Source organism: Poromitra crassiceps, assembly GCF_964638095.1.
Source record: "Poromitra crassiceps genome assembly, chromosome: 11".
NCBI classification, from domain to species: domain Eukaryota; kingdom Metazoa; phylum Chordata; class Actinopteri; order Beryciformes; family Melamphaidae; genus Poromitra; species Poromitra crassiceps.
In genome coordinates, this window is record NC_139643.1 from 49,847,084 (window position 1) to 49,852,083 (window position 5,000).

At 45.6% G+C, this 5,000-nt stretch overlaps 1 protein-coding gene across 1 annotated transcript in view; it reads right to left on the reverse strand.

Annotated features, from left to right (window-relative positions):
• epha10 (EPH receptor A10) overlaps positions 1-5,000 on the reverse strand; it is a gene marked incomplete at both ends in the record, with an annotated part of 62,539 nt that overhangs the window by 49,205 nt on the left and 8,334 nt on the right.

A 5,000-nucleotide genomic window follows, 5' to 3' on the forward strand; every position in this document is an offset into this window, starting at 1 on the left:
TCAGCGAGTCAGACATCGTGCCAAAGTTTGAGGAGAAACGATCTTGCATCTCTTTTAATACTATGTTCAATGGGAAAACAATCATACTGCAAAAGACGCCCTCTGGAAGAGCAAGAGACAAACACGCCTGAGGAAAACCCAAACAGCCCCATGGCAATAGTTACATGAATCTATTCATCGTTTATTTCCGTGGCGTTCGGGCGGGTCTTGTTCTGCTCACACCAGAAGCAGGTGGAGGTGGGGGGGGGGGGGGGGGGGCATCAGGTAGTGACACACGACATTACCATAATGACTCCCACATATGTTTGTTTTTCTCTCCCCGTCACAAGCCGTTCCACATCTCTGCCTCGTTTCAACAAACGCTCCTCATATCTACGCCCGTCACGCCTTCCGCATGTCAATAACGCCACTCCAAAAGATTGCCCCCCGATAGGCCTTTTTCCACAGCAGCCATTTTGTGTCGAAAAGACAGGAAGTAAGTAACACAGGTGCACCAACACATTAATTAGGCTTTCCCTAGCCTCAACGCGAGACTCTTCGGTCATTCTTCCTTCAGAGTCTCGGATGCGTGGTCCCCTCAGCCACTGCAACGCCGGCTAAGTGGCTGCACGCGATATACACGCTATCAATCACAATAAAACTGTACCTACCTCCGAGACAATGTTGTTATCGAAGCTAGCGGTGCCCTGGAACTCCCAAATAGTGCGTACTTTCCAATACAGAGCACTTTTTCACATGGCGGAGGCGATGCTCAAAATTGTAAGGTGCACTACACCCTCCCAACCACTGAGCACCGAACCCATACATCCGGCGCTGTGGAGCACCTAAGAACTTTGCGTGCAGCCACTTAGCCAGCGTTGCAGTGGCTGAGGGGACCACGCATCCGAGACTCTGAAGGAAGAATGACTGAAGAGTCTCGCGTTGAGGCTATAGGGTTTCCCCAACTTCCAGTCCATTTAGGTACTGGAGTGCTGCAGGGCCCTAATTAGTGAGTTGATTGCACCTGCGTGTTTTACCCTGCCTTTTAGACACAAAATGGCGGCCGTGAAAAAAGGCTCATCCTCCAGCTGAGCCTGTCAAACTGATTCAGTCGTAAATCTGACTTATATGCCTAGCGCGTAGTGCAACATGTGCGTGGAAACACACGTGTGTGTGTGTGTGTGTGTGTGTGTGCGTGCACACAAGTGTGCACACGAGTGTGCACGCCCCTGCTTGCACGGTTGCTATTAAGGATTGGGTGCAGCATGCGTGATGTTTAATGCACTCTGGCACATTTGCATGAAAAACATGGCATGGAGAGGGAACAAAGACAATAGAGGAAGGGGTCAGAGAGAGTGGGTGAAACTCACAGAGAGAGAGAGAGACATAGGGAGAGAGAGAGAGAGAGAGAGAGAGAGATGAATATGGGAGAGAGAGAGAAATAGGGAGAGAGATTGACAGAGAGAGAGAGTGACAGCTGAAATGAGTGGCTCCTGTGGAGAGAGCTAATATTTGACAGAGAGGAGGGAGATGAAGGAGAGTGGAGGGGGGGGGGTGCTCAGAGAGGGGGAGAGGGGGGGAGGGTGGTACCGGAGGAGGATGAGTGGGTCGACCTCCACCAAGGCCGGTCCACTCCGAGCTACTATGATATGCAAATGGTGTGAGTCGCACTGAATAGAGAGCCGCAGGGATGACGTATTTTTGTAGTCAGAATGCGAAAGTCCCAGACTTCCTGGTTCTTCTTCACTGTTTCTGTCTATGGGATTTTTGAATAGGTTTTTGCCGCGATGCTTCTAATAATCTCTCTGGGCAACGCAAGCTTAATCAAACGTGAACCAGAGTTCAGTCGGATAATCTTCACACATGAGGACCACTTTCATGAGTTTTGTGTAGCGTAAATGCGAGCCCTAGAAGTAAAAAGCGCGAGCTAAGCTAATCCAGAACTACACACTGTCGCATAGGCTTCCCCCTCACGTCACCACTCAACCTGGACTGTTGTTGATGTGTGCACTGATTACCCCGGGCTGAACGGGCTGAACCAGGTGAGGGAAAGAGAATTTCCGTGTTCGTCCTTTGAAGTGATGACGTTATTGACGTATAATATCCCCATCGACTCAACAGTGTAGTCTCATTTAGCCGTTTGCTAGCTAGCCGCCCTTTTTAACGGCACGTAAAAGCTTCAAAACTCATAAAAGTGGTCCTCGTGTGTGAAGATGATATTACTAAACACTGGTTCGCGTTTGATTAAGCCAGCGTTGCCCAGAGAGATTATTAGAAGCATCGCGCCAAAAACCCATTCAAAACTCCCATAGGCGAAAACAGTGAAGAACCAGGACTGTTAGCATCGATGCTTTCCGGACTCGTTACTGCGGCTCTCTATTGAGAGCCAAAGTGGAACGTCACTTCCTACTTCAGCACTGTAACATTTCGTAAAATGCTTATAAAAATAGTTGTACTTGTTCAAACCAAATGGTTCAGATATAGAAACAGGAGAGTCCGCATAACATTTCACTCGGACCAGAACGTAAAAAAGAAATGCGAGTTTAAAGAAAATATTTTTTCAATGTTTGTTTTTGTTTGTTTTGGTCTGAGTGAAATGTTCTATGGTCTCCCCCAATTCTAAATATAACTGAACCATTTTGGTTTGACCGAGTAAAACAATTTTTATAGGCATTTTACGAAATGTCTATGGGAAAATAAATGGTGGATGAAAATCTCTAGTACAGTGCTGAAGCAGGAAGTGACGTTCACTTTAGGCTCTCTATTTGTCCAAAATTTAATGGGTTCTTCCTTGGCCCATGCTACACACCCTTCCACCCAGTTTCATGAAAATCGGTCCGGTAGTTTTTAAGACAAAAAAATAACCTCCTTGGCGGAGGTAATAACCGTGACTAATAATAAATGGTGAGTTGATTGTAATTCCATTTTATTAATTTAAACACTGAATGTTAACTAATTGATGATTAGCTCATTCCCTATGCCCACGGCATATTAAATAATCGAATCTTTGCATTGTAATGCGTCAAAACCTTTAACAAATTAAATAAATGCTGGTCATTTGTTATTAAGATTAAACACTTTCTTTAGTCTTTATTCATTATTAAGTATTCATAAATATTTAACAATAACATTTTAAATAAGCATTATGTATTATTATTATTATTATAGTGCTATTTTAAAGTTGCAAGTAGTAATGCCATAATATCTAACTTTATGATTTGCTGTAATGCAGCGGTCTGTCATTGCCTTGCAGCATTTTGCCTCTCTGTCATTTACTCTGCCTCCATTCACCTGTCCTCATTCTGCCTTTCTGCTGTATGTCCCTCGTCCATTCATGTCTCTGAAGCATCGGTCCTCCCACTCATCTTCCCTTCATCCATCCATTAGGCCATTTTGTAGGGATCTGCACTTCGTTTGCATCTATTGTCCACACTACCTCTGCTCTCTCTCTCTCTCTCTCTCTCTCTCTGTGTAAAGACTATACTTTGATTAATTTGTGCGATATGGTTTTTCCACAAAAAAGGGTGCACATAATGTGTGAAAGCTGGGAGAGCGCGAGACGAGAGAGACAGACGTTACATTGTCAGGCTAAAGTAACTAGCCACTTACTTTGGTCTGTGTCGGTGCATTCATATGTACGTTACCCCTTTATTAACCCTTCCTGTACCTGTACAATGTTACAGATACTTGTGTAGGCTATGTACTCAAATTATTTTTCCATCTATCAGCCAATACCCATTCTCTACGTATAGTAACTGTCGCCCAAGGTGGGATTTAAGGCTTCTCAGATGCTAAAGACTTGGTATATTGTGATTGTGTGTGTGTGTGTGTGTGTGTGTGTGTGTGTGTGTGTGTGTGTGTGTGTGTGTGTGTGTGTGTGTCATATGCTGTCTGGAATTGGATAGATTCAGTCAGTGTCTGGTCATAGACGCGTGGTCAATGGATCAGCGTGGGGTAAAATCCTCCCGTTCTTCCAATGCAGCAGAGTTAGCATTTAGCTGCTAGCCCAGCCCAGGCAGACAGGATCAGGGATTCAAGCCCCGCAGTGAACGTCACATCCAAACAGACGTCTATGCACCTGCTTTTACATCCCCAATCCTGTAGTGTAGAGCCGCAGGTGAGTCAGCCCATTGAGATATATGGGGGGGGGGGGGGTTTAGCCCACCGTCTAGTCTCGCGCGCGCCAGCCGTAGTGACATTTTGTGGACGTTCCCACACAGACCCGACTGTATCTATACCCTGAAGCTACTTCTTTTCCTAAAGGCCGCATTCACCCGCTATGCTTCTGCTAGCTGGAACAATCTGCCTGAAGACCTCAGATCTGCCCCAACTTTACTTACTTTTAAAAATAGACTAAAGACTTTTATGTTTACGGCAGCTGTTTTTTAGGAGATGTGTGTGGCCTATAAAGGTTCTAGTCCAACTATTATAAAGGTTATGGACATTTTTAACTGCTGCGCCTGTTGCTTAATGCACCTTTTATGCTCTTTTTCTGTTGTGATGCTTTTAAATGTATATTTGATCCTCTTATTCTTTTATTTCCTTGTGTCAACCATTTGTTATGACTCGGGGTCATATGTTTGTTTGTCATGTGTTAACAACACCAATCCTTTCCTCCTCAGTGTCAGTGTGTATTGCAGTGTGCTTCAGTGTGTGTGATTGAGAAATGAGATGCAGGTGGTGTTCACCCTGATTGGTCTGGTCAGGTGATGGGGCTGCTGCTGGCTGATTGGCTGGTGGAGATGGTAAATGGTAAATGGACTGCATTTATATAGCGCTTTTATCCAAAGCGCTTTACAATGTGCCTACATTCACCCATTCACACACCGAAGGCGGCCAGCTGCCACGCAGGGTGCTAGCACAGCCATCGGGAGCAATTCGGGGTTCAGTGTCTTGCCCAAGGACACTTCGACATGCGGACTGGAGGAGCCGGGGATCGAACCACCGACCTTCTGATTAGTGGACGACCCGCTCTACCTCCTGAGCTACAGCCGAGAACAGCAGAGATCATTTAAGCCAGC